This window comes from Callospermophilus lateralis, chromosome 8, assembly GCF_048772815.1.
Source record: "Callospermophilus lateralis isolate mCalLat2 chromosome 8, mCalLat2.hap1, whole genome shotgun sequence".
Classification (NCBI taxonomy): Eukaryota; Metazoa; Chordata; class Mammalia; order Rodentia; family Sciuridae; genus Callospermophilus; species Callospermophilus lateralis.
Genome location: NC_135312.1, coordinates 26,155,722 through 26,180,811, shown reverse-complemented (window position 1 = coordinate 26,180,811; position 25,090 = coordinate 26,155,722). Strand labels below are relative to the sequence as shown.

Sequence of the window (25,090 nt, the reverse complement as noted above, 5' to 3'; positions counted from 1 at the left end):
TGCAAACTTAGAAAGTAGTATTAACAATTCTTGAAGGCATACAAAAGATCCCCATTCCATATAATGAGATATTCATTTTGCTTTTCATAGTTTCAGTTACTTATAGCCAATCATAATCTGAAAACATTCAATAGAAAATTCCATAAATAAGCTATGCATGTTTTAAACTGTACATTGGTCTGTGTAAAGTGATGAACTCTTTCACTATCTGTCACCATCCAAATGTGAATGGATACATCAAGTGTACTCATTCTGTATATGCTATCTGCACATGAGTTTCTGAGCACATACAAGACTCAGTACTATCTGCAGTTTCATATATTCATTGGGAGATTTGGTATATACTGTATGACCACAATAAGGCAAGCAATTTAAAATTATTCTAGATCAATTATTGCAAAGAAATATAATATTTTCTATGAGAAAGTAGACCCTCATTAGACACCAAGTCTATCAGCCCCTTGATTTTGAACTTCCCAGTCTCAAAAACTGTGTGAAATAGTTTTCTGTTGTTTATAAGTCACCAGGCTATAGCATTTGGTTATTGCAGCCCAAATAGATTAAATCAAGAAGTTTGCTTGGATACCAGAAACTTTGTCATTATCAGAAATCTTTATTAGGTTGGAAAAAAGTTTTGTTTTTTTTTTTAAATTTCCTCCTCTTTAGAATATAAAGATCTACAAGAGAAAAAAAAATCTTAATTGCTTTCTCTCTCTCTTTGTCTCTTTTTTTTTCTTTTTTTGGTTCTTAGGATTGAACCCAGGGCCTTATGAATATGAGGCAAGCACACTATATCCCCAGCTCCTTTATTTCTCTTTTGAAATTATCAGTTTAAGTGAATTGATATTGTTGGTTGATTTAAAAAATTGTAAGCTATTGACAACACTTTTTCATGATTCTATCATCAGATGTTCCAGTCTCATACTTAAATATACTGAAAAGTATATCAACATTTCTAAAGTCCAGTGCTGAAACTAAGTCACTACCAAATGTAAGAGCTGCTATACTTAGAATTAGAATGCAATGATATTTATCTTTTATACTGCATTCTAAAGATAATTAAATCGTTTTTTAAAATATTTATTTTTTAGTTATATTTGGACACAATACCTTCACTTTATTTATTTATACGTAGTTCTGAGGATCGAATCCAGAGCCTTGCATGTGCTAGGCAAATGCTATACCACTGAGCCACAACTCCAGCCCAAGAGATATTTATATATTTTGAATATCAATTTATATAGCTAAATATTAAATATTATGCTGTAGCTTTTAAAACCACATAATAAAAAAAAACCCTTATGAAACTGGTTCAGGTTACTACAAAGCCATTTGAAAAATCATTAAGAAGTGGGACATCCCTAAATGTGCATCAAATATACAAAAAAAAAAAAATTCAACACCTCTAGCAATTAGAGAAATGCAAATAAAAATGACTCTAGGATTTTATCTCACTGTACCCAGAATTATCAAGAATGTGAATAACAATAAGTGTTGGCAAGTAGGTGAAGGAAAAGGTGCATTCATACATTGCTAGTGGGACTGCTAACTAGTACAACCACTCAGGAAAGCAGTATGGACTCAGTACTATCTGCAGCACTGTTCTCAGAAAACTTGGAACAGAAGCACCATTTGACACAGTTATCCCACTCCTCAGCATCAACCCAGAGAAATTAAACTCAGCACACTATATTGATGCAGCCACATCAATGTTTATAGCAGCTCAATTCACAATAACCAAGCTATGAAACCAACCTACTTGACCCTTGACAGATGTTTGCATAAAGAAATATTATATATATATATATACACACACACACACAAACACAACACACAAAGGAATATTACTCAGCAATAAAGAAGAATAAAGTTTTGGCATTTGCTGATAAATAAATGGAACTGGAGAGTATCATGCTAACTGAAATATGCCAATCTCCTAAAACCAAAGGCCAACACACAATATGGGGGTGGGGTAGAGGAGGGAAGAATAAAATTTCACTGTATTAGACAAAGGGGAATGAAGAGATTGGGGAGATGGGAATAGGAAAGACAATAGAATTTATCAGACACAACTTTTCTATGTTCATATATGAATATACAACCAGTGTAACTTCACATCATATACAATCACAAAAATTGGAAGTTATACTGCATGTATGTATAATATGGCAAAATACATTCTACTGTTATATATAACTAAAAAGAACAAATAGAAATTTTTTAAAAAAATATGCATCAACTAACAGTTAAATTTGTAGGGATACATATGAAAAGGGTTGACTACTGAAGGAAAATAGACTTGAAAATTCATGATTATCTGTAGCATAAGTATTCATTTGTTAAATTTGGATATATTAAACCAGAATCATACCTTGAAACAACAAAAAGGGAGTTTCAAGAAATTTAAAATATTAAGTGCTAGAATAGTTCATTAAAATAGTTCAGTTTTATTCTATTTTTGCTAAAATGCCATATAGATGAAGATATAATTTTTGAAAACTAAATAGATCAAAAAATGCAATGTTATTTTTAATCTTCAATTATCAATGATGGGAAACAACTATAAAATTAAAGAGAAAATAGAATGAGACTATGGAGATGTTTTCCAGTCAAATATGATTTTATTTAATTAATTAATTAGGTATCTGGAATTGAAACTACGGGTGTTTAACCACTGAGCCACATATACAATGCCCCCTTCCTTTTTTTTTTTTTGGTATTTTATTTAGAGATGAAGCTTCACTGAGTTGCTTAGGGCCTCACTAAGTTGCTGAGGCTGACTTTGAACTCAGGATCCTCCTGCCTCAGCCTCCCTAACCTCTGAGAATATAGGCATGTGCCACCTGTCAAATATGCTTTCAATCTCTATTCATCAATATTTTCAGTTGTAGGTTTTGGTTTTAATTTTGTAACAGATTGGTAGTATAATCTAACAATTTTATTTCAAAATATCTTCACTTTGTATTCTAATTAATACTTTTGTAAGTTAAAATATAAGTTACTTAGCAATCTTTAAGGAACATATTTTTTTACATGACCTGTTTCAGTGTCTAGAAACTTTATTTCAAACCTCTCTTCTATTATAAAATTGTATGATGAATTTATGGAGGTCTTAATAATGAAGCATGGTTGCATTTTAAAAATGTTTTCCATTTATTCATGGAAGAAAATAATTTTGATATAGAATAAGATTTCATTTGCAAATAGTTGATTCATGAATAGTAAATATATGTACTCATATTTTTACCTGGCCCATAAGATCCCCTTTCACTGTTATTTTGAGCAAGTTTTTATATCATAGTTGCCCAACTTGGTAAATACAAATTCTATCTGTACTTTCTGTTCTAAATTGCCTAAAATGTCTAGAAAAAGATATTCGTGAAGGTTAAAATGCACTCATCTGTCTTATAATGGACTCCTTTTATCCTTTAAAGTGTGTCTTTACTTGTTTGAGGATACCATCTAAATTTTTATTCAGAAAGGTCAACTCAGCTATGACCTACTTACTTACATATAATAGGTGCTCAGTAATAAATTAATGTGATTAAATTAGTGATACAATCAATAATTTTATCAGTAAAATTTATTAACCAATTATTCTTATATTTAATATAGAGTCAGAAACACATTGTCATAATTTTAAATATCCAATACACATAAGTTAATATTTTTATAAAATATATTCTGTAATTCAGACTTTTCATCATTTTAAAACTAGTTCCTTCTCTTCTACTCACAGCTCTCGGGGAAGCATTGCCAAATCTTTACAGTAAATAAATGTGGTAATATCTATTTTGGACTTTCTGAATGTAATCACCACAGCTGTGTTTTATTTCTGGGAAGGTTTCATTTTGCAGCTTATGAAATTGTAGGGAAGATGATGAGATAAGTAGAAAGTAAGTAAAAGCTCCAACTCAAGGATGGGAAACATTTTGCTCCTACTCTCTAACGATAATGATAAAGAAAATTTGTTTTACCCCTGATGGAATGAAATTTTAAGATAGCAACAGTAACAAAGGTATTTTACCATAACCTTCTTCTTACATATCACTGGCTTGGAATAATTGAAAGTATCCAGTAACTATCTCTTAGCAATGATGTTCAGGTTTATATGGATCCCTTGTAGCTACACATCTTTTAAGCAACTTTATGTATTTTGGGGGAAAACAAGCCATGACTTCTATGTCATTCTGAAATAATAAGTTAAAATGGCATGAAATACATTCACTGAATAATTAAACACAAGTAGATTATGTATACTATTGTGCAGAAGCAAAATAAGTTACGTGCTAGAAAATATATTTTTACAAAGGCATTTACATATCCCTTGTGACTTTCACATCTATCTTTATTAAATTTAGTTTTATCTTTATTAAACTTGAAGGACTGGGATCTCCAGTCCTTCAACTATATTTTATGATATTAATTTTTTAACATTAACTGTTTATGTTTGATTTATAATATACCAAAATAGTCACAAAAAATCTTTGTATTTTTATGTGATCCACTTAGTATGGTGTTTGTGATTGTGCCAATAACAGACTGGTAGAAATGAAGTTATATAGCTTACAAGGTAGGTCATTAGTTGAAAAACTTCCCAACTAGAGTTCTCTCCTTCAGGAGAGTTGCTCCTGGAATATATCCACCTCATTCTAAAATTATCTGGCTGAATAGTCCATACTAAGTGGATTCGAATCTAAGCCCCAGGGATTCAAAGCTAGCTGAGATCCCCGCTTACAGTCCTTACAACCTACAAGCCCCATGATCAAATGATCTTCCACGTGGATCTATCACCACTCAGTCTAGTTGCTTCAGCTGAGTTGGTGAAATAGGTAAAATCTACCCCCATCATGCTGAGTTCAAACTACACATTTGTGAAAACAACAACAACAACAACAACAACAACAACAACATTTATTTATTTATTTATTTTCTAAGCATTGAAGTACTTTGTTTGCATCTATTGATAACCACAATAGTAGTCAATAGTAGTAGTGGTAAAATGTATTTTGCAAACCATCTGCAAGATACAGAAATAAAGCCAAAGTAATAAACTGAAAAGGTGTTTATAATTTCAACACGAGTTAGGAAATCTATTCACCTTCTATCATATTCATGGATAATGATCCATCACGTACCCAGGTGATATAATAAAATGTGAGATATGTGAAGAAGTTTGTATAGAGTTTTAAGATTAAAATTCTGCAAGGTAGCAGAAACAAAATTTTTGATGACTTAAACTTTGTAAACATGTAATGAACAGTGTTGAAGTTTACCTGAGCCCTGTGTTCCTGTAAAACAACTATGGTAATTAAATAATAAAATAGATAACGCATCCTGCTGCTCCAACAAACACTTTTATTTTTCCCTTACCAAAAAATTATATATATATATATATATATATATGTGTGTGTGTGTGTGTGTGTGTGTGTGTGTGTGTGTGTGTGTTTCAAATACTTGTCCTCCTCATATGATTCCTAGATAACACTATTATTTACCGATGACAAAGTTACATTCAGAATTCCAACTACTCCCTCTGTGTCTCATAAATTTTTAATTGAATTGTTTGTCTCCACTAACTAATCTAAACAATGTTCTCATAATGGAATTTGAACACTGTCAACTCAAACGTCCTTCCTGAAGTTCTGCTGACACCAGGGGAAAATATTATCTGATCTGATGTCTAGTCAATCTGCTCCATCATCTTCTTGCTCTACACTGGTTATTTCTAGCCTCTCTTGCTTCTTATAATATAAAACATTTCTCCCCTCAACTTGGATAATACCATAGCTCTTTTATTTGTTATTTCTATAAATCCATGGCAGTAGAGTATATTTTGACATATTATACATGGATAGAGTAAGTATAATGTGTTCCAATTAGAATCCTATTATTGTGGTTGTATATGATGTGGAGTTAAATTGGTTGTCTAAATAGCCTACACTTATTGTAATAACTCTCTTCCCCACTTTGCAAAAATCCTTTTTTCCCTATTGCAATAGTTTTTCCAAGTTAAGTCTCTACTTAAGGTTGAACTAGTATTCAGGTTATAGAATGGATGGAGATAACTGAAAGACTATATTCTTTTCAAGGAACAGCAAAGAAGTTATCAATTCTGATACTACATCCCATTTGACTTTGTCTGGTATTTACCTCTGCAACAAATTCTGAACATTTCAGACAAAAGAGTTGATGTTTTACCTCTTGGGAATATGTGATCAATCATTTCAAATTGAAGTATTCTTATGAATGTGAGGAAAGAAAAATAAGTAGAAAAAACAAATATGGCAGTTAAGCATATGTCTGCACCACTGATCTGGAACAATCCTGTCCATGATTACAACTGTTTTGTTCATTCAGTGAAATAATTTGTCCTCAAAAATAAAAACAAAATAAACAAAAATCCAATATGAAAACAAGGTATAACCCATATTTTAAGAATAATAAACAGCTAAATATGCTAACCAGAAAATGAGAATTAGTGCATAAATAAATTGTGTGATATTTGAAATATACCAAAAGTATAAAGAAGTTTTCCTAAATAACATCTAATACAATTTCAATATCCCACTGAAAACTGGGCTGGAAAAATATAATGTTACTCTGCCTGGGAGGAAGCCCAGGCAGTGGGAGAAGTTGTTCTACCCATTACTTATTGAACACAACATTTGAGTCCAGGTCTTGGAGACACTACTTGCTAGCATTTGAAGTCAGAAAAGAAGTAAATTTCTTAATCATTATTGCAAATATTAACTTGCATAATCAGAAATATATATATTTAATTCAAATCATCTCAAATATATACAATATCATATGTATAATGTCATCCTGGTAGTATTTAACTGCTAAGCAAAGGAAAATGTATAGCCACATATACATATGTTTTTAAATATCTACTAACATCTGTAAAGTAAATATTTCTACCATAGTCAATTTAAAATTACAAGCATGAGATTAATTGGTCCTGGTGCCCCACACACTATACATTCATTTAGGTAGGCATGTGTTCATGTATGTGTCTCATGTGTTCCTATACAATTCTATACATTTACATGCACAGACAAGTACACTCAACATGTATTTGGAATATATATATATATATATATATATATATATATATATAATATTCTGTATATTCAATGTGTGTTTGTATACTTTATAAAATGAGGAGAAATAAAAGAGGAAGTTCATATAAAATTACAAATATAGTCCAATTTTGTTTTTTTTTCAGCTTTAATGAGGAATAATTGACAAATAAAATGTGTATATATTTAAGGTATACAATGTAATGCTTTCATATACATATATAGTTTAATGATTATATAAATCAAGATAATTAACATTGTTATCAGACTATGTAGTTATTTTTTTTGTTTTATGGTGACATTTAAGATCTACTCTTTTGGTAAATCTCAGATATTCAATACAATATTACTAAATATACTCACTATGCTGCAGATTAGTTCTCCAGAACTTATTTATGCCATATGAATGAAATTTGGTATGGATTAAACCCAGGAATGCCCTATCATGTGTTACATTCCCAAAACTTTTTATATTTTTGTTTTCAGCTCTGGACTCAAATGGATGATCCTCCTGCCTAAGCCTCTTGAGTATCTGGGATTATGGGCACAATTGCCATCAGACTATGAGTTCAACTTTTCTAGAGTTCAAAGGTGAGATCCCACAATGTTTTCTTTCTGTGCCTGGATGACTTAATATAATGTTCTTTAGGTTCGTTTATGTTGTCAAAAATAATAAACACTGTATTTTTAAAATCTGTGTATATTTTATTATATAAATTATATAATGTTTGGATTTTCCTGGAAAATATATAAGAGAATATTGTATGTATTACATAAAACATATATAAATGAATTAATTTTTCTTATTCTAAGATTGTTCCCTAAAAACTTTATTGACACACTATTTCAGTTGAATTGAATTGAATATGATAACCATGCTATAGTGTATGAAGTGGTGTTTTGTTTTGCTTCATAACTTTATTATGATACTGTTATATTTTTCCATATATTTAGTGTGTAAAATTATATTTTGATATGCATATCATATTTCAGTAATTACTAAGTAATTACTATAATCAATGAGAATCAGCTAATTTTTATAGTTGATTTACATATTATCATTTCATATCATGCAGCAGTGTGTGTGGTTAGAGCTACTTAAATCTACTCTTTTCATAAATATCCAGTATAGAATATAGTGTTATTAACTGCAGTCTCAAAGCTGGGCATTAGATCATTAGACTTATTTATTCTATATAGCTGAAACTTTGTATCCTTTGACAAATGTATCACTTTTCTACATCCATTCATCCCCTGATGGCATTTAAGTTGCTTTTATCTTGATTGTTGTAAAAATGCTTGAATGAGCTTAGGAGTCCAGCTATCTCTACAACATACTGCTCACTCTCATTCTTTCTCTAATATATAAACAGAAGCAGGAGAGTTAGTTCATCAGGTAGGTTTTGTTGTTGTTGTTGTTGTTTTTTAATTTTGAGGAAACTCCATTGTGTACTCCAAAATGACTATACAATCTACATTTCCACCAGGAGTATACAACCTTTCCTATTTTTCCTCAATTTTACTAACTTATTTTGACTTTTTAAAATAATAGCCATTATAACAGGCATAAGGTGATATCTTGAGGCTTCAACATGCTTCTTCCTGATGACAAGTAATATGGAGTATCTTTTTATATATCTGTTAGTCACTTGTAAGTCTTCTTTTGAGAAGTTTCTCTTTAGGTAGTTTGGGCTATTTACCAGTGATAAACTTCAATTAAAGCAATACCATAAGAACTAATAGTTTTTAAATAATCTTATCAAAAACAGTCAAAAGGAAAGTTTGTGATTCTTATAATTTAGTAAAATTTTTATGTATACATACATATGTATTGGCATGTATGTGTGTCTCTGTGTGTGTATGTGTGTGTGTGTGTGTATGTGTGTGTGTGTATATATAGAGAGATAAATTTGAATTATCTAGTATTTATAATACTAAATACATAGATGTAGCAGTTTCAACTATTCCTCAAGTGCTTCAAATATTTCATATCCAATATAAATCTATTGTTAAGATTTTATTTTATTTTGGTTTGAATTACTGTAGTAAATTTAACTATGTATAATGGCAACCTAATCAGACAATGATAAAAATGGCTCTCTTGGATTTGCCTTCCAGACAAATACATGCAGAGCTTACAAAAACAGGCAGTAGGGTTGCAGCCAACAGAGCTGTACTGCATGTAATTAAGTCAACATTGGCATTATTATAGCAAGTGCTTTGGTAAATTGAGTTGATTTTTTTAAGGGAGAAATGGGTAAGTCTTTGGGAGGTATATGGTAATATACATTATAATAAAACATGTTCATCCAGATGACTGATTATAAATGGGTTTACAAGAAAATGGTTATAACCCTATTGCAAAAAACCTGAACAGAGTTTGTACATAGACTTAAGATGACTCTTGAAAAAAGTTACACTTCTATGCAAAACATGAAAGAAGCACTTTCTTCTATTTTTACTTGTCAATAAACTAAAAAAAATGATATTTCTTTGTGTTTCTCTAAGTATATATTCAAAAGATAAAGAGTTGGGATTAGTCCACACTCTAGAGAGAAAAAGGGGTCTGTAACAAAATATTTTTTATTATAAAAAAATAATATAGGAGTAGAAAAAAAAGTTCTTCAAGGACTGCCTTTGGAAGAATGTTCAATGATTATTGAAAATTCTAAATAAATAGCCAATAAAAGACCACTTTACAAGAATCCATAGTTCACATATTTATTTTTAAAGAGGAATGGGGCAGGTGAGGTTATATTCCTAATATGTAGTTTTCTCTGTTTTATTATTTTATGTGTAAGGTATTGAAATAGATTCTTTTAGTAAGTGTCACCAAAAAGAAATATATATATATATATTTTTTTAAATGAAAAAGAAAAAAAAAGAAGATACTTCAGTGCCTCCAAAGGATTTATTTTGCTCTTTTAAAACAAAACAAAACAAAACAAAAAAAATCTGGTAATGTGAGAAGTTCCCAGTGTAACATTGCTCCCATAAAAAGGAGATAGCTTGCTACTATAAGTAGTAAATCCTGAAAAATCATTGTGATTCTGTAGGATTCTTCCATTTGCAAATTCCCCCTCTGCATATTCTTTATCTGTTCCTTCTTTCAATACTCTGGTTTTTGCTGGGATGCTGTAGTACCCTTCCATTCAGATGGCAGCAATTTTAGGATGTGGTTTATAATCAGTGCCTTCCTTGGAGCTTCCTAAGGCAGATTCTTCTGAGTTTGTTGGGATTGGATTTGGTATTCTCTTATTTCAACAAATGCTTTCAATGGTTTTATGTATATTACCACTTGAAAACTACTGATTAGTCTAACAGAAGATGGAAGCTACCTGTCCTGTGCTCATTAGAAATTTGTGGAATGCCTCATTTCCCTTCTTTTTAATCAGTTTTAATACTAGCAAAATAATTTAATTAATACAAAATGTGGCATAGTTTGAAGACAGGGTTTTTAACCCATTTTAACATAGTTCCAACAAATACCTAGTTATTTTCTTAGTTTAAATGGTTAATAAAAATTGGTAATCTGCTAGAATGTAGCATAAGAAAATTAGTGAATATCATACTTGTTAGAATTTATAGGTTTTAATCTTGGTTCAGGCTCTAATTAGCTTTTTTACCTTGGGCAATACACTTAAATTTTCTCTTGTTTAAAAATTAATTTTGATGATATAAATTATACACAATATGTTATCCTTGTAAAAAGAAAAATTCAAATATTATTTTTAGGCTAAATACCCCTTTTGACATATATCCTCAATACCGGTTCTATCCCAGGATGAGCCAAAATCACTAATTTGGTTTATACATATCCAGATAAATATATGTTGGTGGATATAAAGATTAATAAATATAGATACAAACATTAAATGTACATATATATATATATATATATATATATATATATATACACACATAGATATATACAAATAGTAGCATTACATGTTATATTTTGTGGAAGGCATGTAGATTTTGTATATCACTTAATTTTTCTATTCAATCTTCTGAATTTTCCTCTGTAAGTTCATTGAAGGCACATTTTATTTTTCTTAATGCTGTGTAATGTACATAATAAGGTTAATATAGAACTTTTAAAAATTCTATATCTTTACTGATAACATTTAAGATTCTCTTTATATTTTTGTCTAATTTTTAATTATTATTTTTAATACAACTGATATTTTATATGCCATACTGGTATGAACTTCATTGTTAACATGCATAAATGTCCCTTCAAATAATATATTGCAATCTATAATTACAAGGCCATAGCATGTATGTGTCTTAAGTTTAAGTAACATCAGTACAATTGTCTTCCAAAATTACTTAGCTTCTTAAGCTTTCTAAACTTAGCTGTATGACTACATCATTCAAATTTTTCTTAATTATATTAGCAGTAGAAATCTTTCAAGAAAAAAATAAAACAAGCTACAACCTTTACTCAGACATTTAACTGATATTTTCTGGACTTTATAGATTAGTTTCCAATTCACTGGCATGTATATGATCCACCATCATGAGTAATTTGCTTGTCGCTGCATCCTTTACACACCCAATGTTAAATACTGTGTCAAAGATTCAGGGGACCAAACTGATAATATCTAAAATAGGGAAATGTCTATGTTCCCTCCGGACAAAAGTATGCATAAGAATTCACATACATCTCTGGAAGCAAAGTAAAAGCTATCTCTGCCAGAGGAAAACAAAATTAGCATATTTTTAGTCTAGCTAAATGCAGAAAAATATATTTTTTCATATAACTTATATAGGAATTTATATAATAATATACTGATAATTTACTAGCTGCTTTCTAGTTTTCATAAACAGAATTCATTGGCTAAAAAAAGGGAATATATTAGGAAGAAATGTAAGTTGTTATAACAACTTTGTTATATTAACTGCACCACCTTTCATTATTGGTATTGATCAAATTAGAGAATTGAGCATAGATATGATAGAAATAAACTTCTCAATAATATTCAAAATTTTGATAGTGGCAGAAAGAACCAGTTTTATGGCTGTTGAATAATCTAGGTATCTTTGGTGTCTATGGGAAGCACCTTAAAATAAGATCAGATTGGGTAATTCTACTGAGATTAAGTCAAGTGTGCCATAGCTTCTATTCTATTAAGACTCATTAGAGTTTCAGAGTTCCTTACAAGTGTGCTTTCTGGTTGAACTTGAATCATATAATTAGCAATTTCTGTCTCATCTTCTACCATCACTGGGGGTATGCAACAGCAGGTATCTTTCTAAAAGGAAAAACAAATGCTCATTAAAAGGAGGAATGGAGGTTGGTCACCAATGAAGTAAATAGTGTCTATTACCAATGGCATTTTTTCATGACATTTTTTTTGCTCAAACATATATGAAACCTTGATTTTAATTCTATCTTTGTAATTTAAAACCTGTGTTTTATTATCAAGCCCATTTGTGTTTCAAAGACTGATAAGGAGAGAGAGGACACCAGTTTACTTGTTCTCTGATCCATTTTATTGAGAAGAAGTGGAGAGGGTGCCAATCATTTTGAGAATGGAAAACCTTTTTTAGAAACACTTTCACATTGAATTTTTACTTTTAGTTACTGAATAATACTTAACCTATCTTTCTATAAAAGCAGTAAATATGAGCCATCTCATATTTAAAAAGTGATAAAATTTGTTAAGTAAAGCCAGAAGACTTTTAAATTTTTTTTTCAAAGTACCCACTCACTTAAAGCAACAATGTTGCCTTTTTATGTACATAGTAGGAATCTTTCATACTTTTTCTTTAGAGTTATATTCTTGTATTCATTTTGCATACTGAATTTTTATGACAAATTAAATGTCTGTATGTTTTTGTTTCTTAATTTTTAAATTTGTTTTAATTAGTCATACATGACAGTAGAATGCATTTATGCACTTTGATATATCATACATAAATGGGATATAATTACTCAGTTTTCTGAGTGTACATGTTGCCGAATCATATTGGTCATGTAGTCATATATATACATAGAGTAATAATGTCTGTTTCATTCAACTATCTTTCGTATCCCCACATTCCCTACACTGCCCTCCCATCACTTCCCTCCCGCTACTTTAAAGTAACACTATTCTTCCCTAGTGCCCCTTACTTATTGTTGGTGCCCCTGCCTTATTGTTGTATGTTTCTGATGAATAAAATTTGTTGTCAATATTTAATAATATGCCTTCCTTTATGAGTCCAAACATTGGAAAAGATATCATTAGAATTTTATTATTTTTTTAAAATCAAAATGATATGTGAGTTGTAATTGTTTCATAAAATTAAACATATTGGGCCTCCTGAAAGCACATAGTTTTATAATGATAATATTTCCCTAAGTAATTCAATATTAGTATGATTTGAGAATAAATTTCCCTCTCATTTCTACATAAATAGGATTTAGCTATAAAAAGGTAAACTTTTTATTACATAAACAATCATTATGAAAAAAATTATGAAATTTGAAATAAACAAAATAAAAATGAAGGCATTCTACAATCATGAATAATATTCTAGGTGTTTATCACCCTTTAGAGGAAGTTTGTCAATAATAATGTATTCCTTCTATAAATAACATTGTACAAATGTGATCTGGCTAGGACCTTTCATACCCCGAAATCATGCTGCTTCAAACCTACTTGATTTGAAATTTAGGAGATCAATGAACCTTACATCATTCCGAGTCTTACACTTAGTAATATGTTAAAAACCTTCAAAAATGTTTCTTTTTATACTGAAATGTTCTAAATTATGTAAAATGATAAGTAACTTGTAAAATATTAATTTCTCTGATATTTTCATATCAATGACATGCAAATAAATACATACTTGTTAGCATTTCTATTATAATATTTAATTTTATGGAATTATTTAGCCAATACTTTGCTCTTAAATTTTTAAATTTTCTTCAATTTTACCTTTATGAACATTGGTTTATATATATCTTTGTATAGATGCTTTCACATTTTTAAATTTTTATCCATATTTTCACAGAAATGTTTTATCATAGTAGATTTGCCTTGTCAAAGAGACATCACTTCTCCATTTGGATCGAGTTATATCTGTAGCTGCATCTGTATCTATTTCAATATTTCTTGTATTACATTTCCAAATGCCATCTAGAAATATTTTTGTCATTGAGAAGAAGAAGAAGAAGGAGAAGGAGAAGGAGAAGGAGAAGAGAGGAGGAGGGGGAGGGGAGGGGGAGACAACAATGAAGTCATTTCTCCAATTCTGTACTTGGGTACTGGTGTTACTGGTGCCCTGTGTGGAATCTCATCAACAGACTGTAAGATGCATTAATTGTCCAGCTGTTAAGAATGTTCACTGGGTTGGGGTTGTGGCTCAGTGGCAAAGCATCTACCTGAAACATGTGAGGCACTGGGTTTGATCCTCAGCACCACATAAATATAAACAATATAAAGAATGTTCACTGTTAAATGATCATAGCATCTACATTTTCTGGAGAACTAATGCAGCCAAACTGAAGCTGCCTCATGAAGGAATTTACAATTTTGTCTTTCTGGATTCATCAGGCCAAAGACATACTAAGCTGAGGTGATCAGAAATAGAGTCAGCTCTCTCACTTTAGCTGGAGCTAACTTTGTAGTACATTTTGTGAAGTCCAGCTCCCCAGGATTCCAGATTAAAGCCAGTCTGGTCAAAACCACTTTTTTTTTCTTTCACTCCTGTGCTTCTCTTAGTCATCTTCTTATAAGAAAATTTCTTCAACAAATCATATCATCACCAAACTTCTGTCTCATACTCTAAGGACAAAAAAGAAGACACCATCTGCTGGTCAGTAGATAGTCAATAATCTTTGAAAGGCATACCAGAGGAACTTCTAGGATAAGTGCCTTTGGTCAACGGAGATGGGAAGTAGGGGAATGTGATGCACAATCTGCTACATAGTTGGAGCACTTAAGAGTTAAATGGAAACAGTAACTAAAAGGAGTATGTTACTGGATGGCTATTACAAAGTAATGCTTATGCATGAGACAATGTATTCATTGTTCAAATGAAAACAAAGAAACAAACAAACAAACAACAACAACAACACCAACAAAAACAGATGCTCTTGGATTTAAAGATGCATATTATGAATGCATCTTTAAAGACTTAAAGATGCATTCATCTTTTTCAACCAGAGGGCAGGCAGAATAGAAGACCCAAGTTTAAGTATGGTAAGTGTGCCTTTAAACAGGCTAAATTCTCTGAGGAAGAAAGTGTCCTAAAACAAAAGCCAGCATTTTCAGAAGGAAAAGGAAGGATGCTTGAGCAGTTACCTTTGAAGACATCAACTAGGAGTGACCCTGCTCTACATCCCTCCTAGTGTACCGCTGGGGAATTTCAGTCTCCTTTCCCTATAACTTTAGGCTCTGTAGTTACAGAGATTCAGGGTAAAGAAAGTAGAAACTCCTCCAGAGGACACAAAATCCCACCAAATTTTGAAATGTGACTGCCACATGATCATTTTGTCTATCTTTTGCCAGCAGTTCAATAGTCATGAGTAGTTACCCTACTGTCAGAATAATTACAGTTTTAGCATTTGAAGCACTGCTGCTACATGTTGGAGACAGAGTGAAATATGATGGCATTCAGGTAACACATTAGCATATTTCATGGTAGCATTATATGAAATGTTTAGTGTAAATGAAATATTGTAAAAACAGGCCTGCTCGTAGATAAATGTCCCTGTGACCTCCAAGGAAGAAGAGGATGCACTTATGATTCTAGAATTGATGTGAGAAGACACAGATTGATGCTCTGCTCAATAGTACTAGCAGAAATCTAAGCCAAGATCCAGCATCAGCTGAGAGATGTTTGTATAAACTATTTTGGATGCCCAATCACTGTGCTTTCAAATGACTTGAAGACCTAGCCAACACTTTGCTGTTACTGTATGAAAACCTTCAGGTGAAAAAGATCCATCCAGACCTTTTATAGTTCCCAGCCCACTATATTGTGGACAAAGTGAAATGGTTGATTTAATCTGCTCTGTTGTGGGATAATCTGTTATATAGAATTAATAACTGGAACAGCAAGGCACATATGGAACAGATATCATTGGAATTCAGAAGAAGGAAAACCATTCTCTGCTAAGACTGTTATTCCAAATTTACAAATGAGAAATCCAAGTGAAATTAACACACACCCGAGCACATTTATACAAATGAAAAAGTAGCATTCAGTATCCCTCAAGGCTGGTGGTTTTCAAACATTAATATACATCAGAAACATTTGTTAAAATTCTAAATTTCCAAATTCAATCCCCAAAAAGTCTAAAGTAGTTTAACCGGGCAGGTCCTAGAATTCCTACAAGAGTATCAGTTATGAGTCCCACTAGGTGATTCTGAATAATGACATGAACAAAACCTGCTCTAGTCAGTGGTTGGTGTTAAGCCTCATCTCTTCTTCCACATGTGGTGTGGGCTAAATATTCATGTTCCCCCCAAATTCAAATGTTGAAACCTAATCACTATCATCATGATTGAGGAGGCTCAGGAGATTGGGATCTGATGAGGTCAGCAGGGCAGAGCCTAATGGGTAGAATTAGTGCCCATATAAATCTCTCAACCACTAGCCAAAATTAATGTTTCCTCTTCCAAGTTGTTATGTTAGGTGTTTGGTCACAGTGAGGCAAAACTGTATAATACATTGTGTGACCTGAGTGAGAAGATTTGCAAGGAATCTATGAAAAGATCCATTATAATAAGGCCCAAATTACTTGATCTTGTACTTGAGAAAGTTAAGAAAATGGAGGCTTTGTATTTCCCTTAAAAATATAATTAAAGACTTAATTAACACTTCCACTCTAAGAAAGCCACAGATTGTTGTACAATGTTTCTTCATGATTGCAATTAAATTTCTCTAATGACACACTGTTTGCATTATATGGCTAGCAAAGCATTCATTAGTTTTTATTCTTTGCTGTCTCCCATAACTTCTTATCTTTGGACCATTTTAGAAGTTATCATCTTGAGCATGAAGAAAATACGTAAAGTAGAATCTCAAACTTACTAGTATTGCTGTATTTTTTAAAATAAGCAAATTTAAAAATCTTCTATACCTGGTAAGTAATTGAACTATGTCTTCCCTCTTCTTATTAAAGAGTTATATAACATCTAAATTAGAGTAATCATATTAATTTTTAAAATGCAACAAAACTTCACCAGAGACAATTAAAACGTGCCAGAGAAGGATGCAATTTAATTTATATTTTATTGAAAAAATAGAAAAAGAGAGGTCAAAGAAATCATTCAGATCACATCATAAATAAGGTAGTGAACCGTGTTAAACCTCACATTTGTAGACTCCAACCACAGCATTCATGAAGTTTTTTGGGATAATACAGTATCACTAACCAGATTGAAATGAATTTTGCTAATCCTTTAATAAGGCATGCATATAAATATTAATTTGTAATATACTAGTTTTTTTTCCCCAAATACTATATTCACCATCCTCCCAAAAACTGAAAGGGAGATTTTTTGACTTAAATGTCCTTCATGATAAGAGTCATGGCTATGGAAGAATGGAGCAAACTTAATAAGAAACAGTAGCTTATGTGCAAGAAATATTTTAATACACAAAGAAACTGCAATCACTTACAAAAGAAAGTGAAAATTTAAATTCTGATTGAGTAATTTTAGATAAGCTGAAGTCTTCAAACTATTAAAGGTGATGTGCATTTTTTTATTAATTCTGAAACATCTCGCATTGATTTATTCTTAGTGTTGACGTCAATTATCATATTTCCATTAGTTCTCTGGTTTTTTTAAGAGAGAGAGAGAAAGAGAGAGAGAAAGAGAGAGATATATTTTAATATTTATTAAAAATAAATATATTTTAATATTTTTTTTTTAGTTTTCGGTGAATACAACATCTTTATTTTATTTTTATATAGTGCTGAGGATCAAACCCAGTGCCCCACGGATGCCAGGCAAGCGTGCTACCGCTTGAGCCACATCCCCAGCCCAAGTTCTCTGTTTTTTTATTGAAATAAAAACATCTAATTAATTAATTTTCAGCAATTAAGATACAGGATTAACTTTTCTCATTGGTAACAATTATCAACTATTATTTGAGTCCTTACTTATAAATTTTAACTTAGATAAATAATTTTAAACTTCATCTTTATTCTTAATTTTATAATACTCATATAACATTCTACTATTAACAAATTGAGAACTTGAGGATAAGGAAAAAAATAACCACTGTTCATATAAAAATGCCAAGTTCAGTTTCTATCTTCAGATTTACTTAATGTTCAAAGAGCAAATATTTTATTACCATTCTACATTAACCAAAGGTCATGATCATATAAATCTATACCATTTCTAAACGTGGTAGAAATTAATGTTCTTAACTATGTAGGTATCATTAAGCTATACAGTAGGGATTAAAAATTCTAAAATACATCATGGCTTTTTATTATGAATTATGGGAGTAGATAAAGATCACCATAAATATCTTGTAAATAGAATTATCTGCTTGAGTTATATATATATATATATATATATATATATATATATCCCCTCTCTAATGTATCATATATATATATATATCTAACATTATGTACAGCATTACCTAAAAAGATAACAACAGAGGGTATTTTCTGAGGTACTTTCCCTATTATGAAAAGTATTTTCTACATAGTGAATTATATGGGCTCCTTCAACTTCAACCCCCATTCTAAAATTATATGCTTTTCTTGAAATAAATTATGACAGGCCTTTGGGTGCTACTGAGTATCAATGTCTATGGAGATCTTGGCAAACAGAACTGCAGTTAGCAGTTGGACGGATCACAGTACATAACAACAAAATCCCAGCATGGAGCAAGTGGTTACTCTATCAAGGAAAAGCTGGGCATTCTGAAAATTTTGGGTCACCTAGCAAAAGTTAGACATGGAATATCTGTAAGAATGCTAGAGTTCCCTTAACCCCTGCTTATGAAAAAGAGATGAAGGGGTAAATTGAGTCTTAGTTGCTTCTGTTCATGAGGTTGTACTAATGAATAGGATGTAGAAAAGCACCTTTCTAGTGAATCCTTTAGGCAAGCAACAGAAGACTGGTCCTAAAGGCTGCCCTTCAAGTGTAGTGGCAGTTCTTTCTCCTAGCATTTAAAGAATTGTGTCCTTTTAAATTCAAAAATAAATCTGATTCTCTATGATATGGAATAACTTTATAAGGCCCTTATTATAAAGGCTGGTAGTAGTGCCAAATACAGAAAGAGAATGAGAGAACAATGACACAGCAAAGCAGAGTAGGTGTGTATGTGTAGAAAATGTGTGTGTGTGTGTGTGTGTGTGTGTGTGTTCATTTATGCACACATGTGACAGATCTACAAAGAAGATACACTGGAAATACTTTAGTCATATTACATTCAGCACAACTTTTCCCATATAAAATAATGTATTCTTGCAACAAAATTTGCTATCATCAAAAATTCAATATACTATCAGAAGTTACAATTTGTTCATTTGTATATGTGTTTATATATACAAAAATAGACAAAGAATGAAATTGTGTAATGGGTACAGGCTGCTTAAAAAGTAATAAAAGAATAGAAAGTCCCCACCCAATGATATAAACAAGAAATTTATGGTTAAATAGCCAAAAAGTATGAAAATTTGCCTACATTCATACCATTTTTTTTTTGCGAGAAGCATGACACACACATATGCAATCACATATGTCAATATGTACTATAGTTCACATATGTGCATATCTTGTAGATGGTTATATAAGCATGAAGAGATTTAGAGAAATACACACTTAGGTATTAGTATAGTTATGAGCTTACATGTTCCTAATTTCTATCTTTCTTTGTTAGGTAACTGGGGCTCCTTTGTTTCTCTTCTTACTAAATCTGAATGTTTTAATTTAACTTTAATTGTTTTATATCTCCACTCATTCCATAAGTGACATAGTCTTAAATAATATAACTGTAATGCAATGGCTGCAAAACATATATATGCATATGTGTGTATATATGTATCTATATGCATTATGCATGTTATATATGCATGTATGTATACAAATACATGCTTTTATAATATATTCATAATTATAAAATATACATGTTTTCTTTTAGACTATTCAAAATTGATATATTGAGTTTGAAATAACTAGAAGCTTGTTTCAATGAGTATTAGAATAATGGAATTTAAAAAAAGAATAATATTACATTTATATAGATCCTATAAGGATTGCTTAAGAAATCTCTTCATGCTAACAGATTTACAAAAATGTACAATTAGCTTACTATTATAACACTAGGACTTTTCTCAATAACAAATAAATATATAGTTTTAAAGAAGTAGTATACTCAAAAAATGTAATTTGTCTATTTTGAGTCCTCTCTTAACTGCTCATTTAGTATAATTTTGAAGAAATTCCTTATTTCTTTTGTTCTTCCAATTTCTAACCTTATTAATGCAGTTGTAAATGAACCCTGGAGTTTTGGTTTAAGCAAATGTCATTCACCCATTAATGAGAAGTAAAAAAGCATGTTCAGGATGAGGAAAAATCAATGTATGTTGTTTTATAAAGTAAATGTGAGAAGACTATTAAGTAATAGTCTCATTAATAAGAAGTAGAAAATGTTATATGTGCTGCTTCAACTTAATCTGTGTAGGTTCTTTTCCATACAATTGTATGCCTAAAGATGTTTATTCTAAAATGAATAAAAAATACAATTTTTTTTTTTGCAAAATTGAAAAGGAAACAATTGAAAATTTAAAGTGTTATATTTTTCTTTTTTATAATAGAAATTTATACTATGATGAAATTATTTTACACAAAAGTTATGTGTATATAATACTAGATATCTGAAATTACCTTATTATATATTTACATTTAGATGTTCTTAAAACTTTTTCTTAGCATATGTATAGAATAAATTCTTAACACTGAAAATAACTGTTATTATTTATGAGGTTCCTTAATTTCTGTGTGCCAGTAGGACCTCCCCCCAAACAGAATAAAATGGAGAAATATTGGTAGTGTCTACTTCATATGCTCATAATGAGGATGGAGTCCATTAACATAGGCAAATTATTTAGAACAGTGTCTGATGACTCTGGTGTATACAATGAATAGAATACATTGTTTCACAGTGTTCATATCATTTGCTACTTGCCAGTATTTCTAACAGCCTTTTCAAAGATAGCTTCACCTCCATTCCATCTCTATCCACTCTTTGGTTTTTATTTCAAGTTAACATTCACTTATATTCTAAGCTTTTAACCCTTGACTGGACAATTATCATGGATTTCTACCAGGTCTCCCAGTTTCTTTTCTTGTCATAACACAAATGCTAAGAATTCAAAAATGAGAAGAGGGAAGTCACCATTATATTTAACATCTTAGAAATGTTTTATGTTGAATGAAGAACTGTATCCCTCCTGACATTTCAATAACTATCTTATACCAACCAAACATATTGCCCAGTGGTTGCTATCCTGGTTTAATATAACCTGGAGGTATGTTACACACACACACACACACACACACACACACACACACACGTCATACAAATACACATACATCCATGTGTGTATACATAATGATATTTAACAATATATTAATATATGTAATCTATCTTATATAAAATAAAAATATGTGCAAAATATAAGAGTATATATAAGCTTTTTTGATGAAGCTAAAGCAAAACAAGCAAACAAAAAAAGCAAAAGCCTAGGAAACAAACAAAATCAATCAATAAAATTACATAAAAATAAAAAACAAAGGGAACAAAACAAAGTGTCAGGAAAATACAAGAATGGAAGAAAATATTTGTGAACTATACATCTGATAACTTGAGAAGAACTTAAATTCCAGACTACATCAGAAACTCTGAAACCTCAATAGCAAAATAATTTTTAAAACTCTAATTTAAAAATGGGCAATACATACAAATAGTTTTTTAAAAAAGACTTTTAACTGGCCAATGTTTTTATGAAAAATTTCCCCAAACCACCAATTGTGAGAGAAATGATTATGAAAATGAAAGTGATATAACAGGTCACCCCATTAAGATTGACCATTACCAAAGGATTAAAATAACAAGCTAGAATTTGTAAAAAAGGAAACCTTTGCACACTTTTAGTAAATTAGTGAAATCATTTGGTAAGCACTATAAAGTCTCCTCAAAACATTAAAAATAGAACTAGCACATGACCAGCAGTCCCACTACTGTGTGTGCATCCCAAGGAAATGGAATCTGTATGTCAAAGAGATATCTGCACTCCCCGGTTCATTGCAGCCTTATTCACAAAAACCAAGAAATGGAAGAGTCCATCCACTGGTGATTGAATAAGGAAAATGTGGTATATGTACGAAATGGAATTCTCTTTGCCAATAAAAGAATGAAATTCTATTATTGGAGACAACTTGGATGAGACTGGAGATGGTTATGTTAAGTGAAATAAGTCAGGCACAGAAAGAAAAATACTTTATAATCTCACATGTGGACTCTTAAATGGCTTATCTCACGGAAATTGAAAGTAGAATGTTAATGACCAGAGGCTGGGGACAGAAAGGAAGAGGATGGAATGGGGAAATATCAGTTACTAGATATGAAATTATAATCAGAAAGGGCAAGAAAGTCTGGTATGCTACTGTGTAGTAGGGTGACTATAGCTAACAACAGTCTATGGAACAAAGTTAGACGAGTTTGAAAGTTTTGCCACATAAGAAATAAACAAAAAGTTTGAGAAGATAGATATATTTAACATGACTTAACATTGAACAATATAGGCACATATTAAAGCATCATATAGAACCCCCTTGATATGTATTGTCTATAATTTTACGTGTTTATATTAAAAATAAATTTAAATTGTATGTATGAATGAAACACAATGAAAACCATCATTCTGCATAATTAACATACACTAATAAAAGCAAAAGTAAAAATAAACTTAAAACAGGATCACCTACAGAGATGGGGAACGAGTGCAGAGCAGGTAGAATAAGTACCACTGCAACATTCTTCTGTGTGAGAAGTGTATAAGACATAAAAAGCTTGACTTTCCAAACCAAAAAAAAAAAAAAAAAAAAAAGAAGAAGAAGAAGAAGAAGAAGAAGAAGAAGAAGAAGAAGAAGTTTTAAGTAAGCTCAGAAAAAATAAAATAAAGTAAAATTCTCTGAAGCGACTGCATCTGTCTCATCTGTCCCTTATTCCTTCTTGCAGTATTCCTTCAGCATTCAAAGTTGCTGAAGCATACAATAAAATCAAATAAATTTTTTGTTCAGGTTTGCTTTGTACCTCAAGTATTTAGACTTCATTACCAAACCAGACCCATAATTTTCCTGCAGTCCCTTAGAATTCTATTCCTAGTTACTACAAAGGAGATTTGGTGAAATTTTTTTTTGCACCTGAGGTTTCAAGTAACATCTGTATTCAGTCCTTTTCTTACCTGCACCTCTGAACTGAATCCACCAGCTAGACTCAAGTTCCAGCCCAATCACCTTCAGAATAAACTTATTTTAGGCCAAGGTTAGTTATAGTACAGTTACTGGCTCTAACCTATGATTGTGTGATTTGAACTACAGCTTGTAGCATACTATGTACTATAACACAGCAGCTAAGCTATAATGTTGTTGCCTTTAAGTCTTACAAATGAAGTAGACTCTCTTTTTGTTAAGGAAAAAGTTCATTTTAAATTGCATACACTGAAACTTTCTTTTTTCTGTGGATAGGTACAATTTTAGCTTCAATTGAATAATATTTTACATTCATAATGATTTTGACCCAGGTAGTATATTTCTCTTAAATGCAGACAGTGACAAGTTCCAAAATTTGTTTTTCTCCAAAGTCAGAAATTATACTCAGCAAAACAATTTTCACATTTCAAAGTGAGAATCAGAAAAATATTTGAACTAGGCAACTTCTGGTGCCAGGAATAGTTTTTTTTTTTTTTCCTTACTCACACAGAATATAAAATCTTATCTCAAAAGACTGATCTCAACAACCACTTCTACATTGAGTATGTGAACCCAGACACCATCCCAAAGGTCATTAGCTAGTCACAGCTTGGCATTATATCAACATCAGGGTGCATTTCTTAGTGAATGAATCTTGTGCTTCCATTTTCCAGGATTAATATATAGTACTGTTCTTGCTAATACTCCAAAGGGATATAGCAAATAGAAAGAAAGAGTTTCAGGGGGAAAAAATTGAAAAGGCAAAGGAAAAAAAAAGGAATTAAAGAGGGAGCTAAAATAAATGGAAGATACTGGAAGAGTGGAATAAGACGAGCAAGGTAAAACATAAAAGGCTGAGAACTTCATGATTCCTAAGGGAAACACACACACACACACACACACACACAACACACATATTGCTCCTTTGTGTAACATTTTATAGAGGGGGATGACTTTAAGATGCGGGCAAGTTTGATATTAGGAAATATTGTGAGGTAAGAGAAATGTGTTTGAGACAATGTCTGGGGTGCCTTCCTGAGCTTTCACCCCCGAATGTTTTCATTTCTTCCTGACCAGAGCCTTCACAGCCATCCTTCTGCCTTGGTCTCAATGCACAAGTCACTTAATACTCTCAAGCAGGTGCACACGGAGAGTCCATAAGATGTGAAAACACACGTCACAGATGTCAGAATACTTCTCTGGTCAGCTGTGAAGTCTGTACTTTCCTGAGGACTCCAATACTCCATTTTAAGATTCACCACTTCTTTCCTACTGATTTGTACTTCCTCAGGCATCTCTGAGTCAATGACTGAAGACAACATAGATACGTAAGCACATTCATTATAATAAGATACAGGAGTTTCACCACAGAAGCCTGGCTAAAGGATTTCTTTTCAATTTGGCCAAAGCTTTGTTTGGGCCATGTTGCATGCCCAAATCTTCCTCCTTAACACTGCTTCCATGGGAAGAAGATAAGCACTGCTCTATACAGACACTGTTGTCCTTTCTTTGGTCCTCTGTGCATTTCATGTCTTGAACATCTAATTCTGTCTTAGAGTC

At 31.3% G+C, this 25,090-nt stretch overlaps 1 pseudogene; it reads right to left on the bottom strand.

The window, feature by feature from the left end:
* LOC143406437 (large ribosomal subunit protein eL24 pseudogene) overlaps positions 1-24,852 on the bottom strand; it is a 45,072-nt pseudogene extending 20,220 nt beyond the window's left edge.
* Between the last annotated feature and the right edge of the window lie 238 nt (positions 24,853-25,090).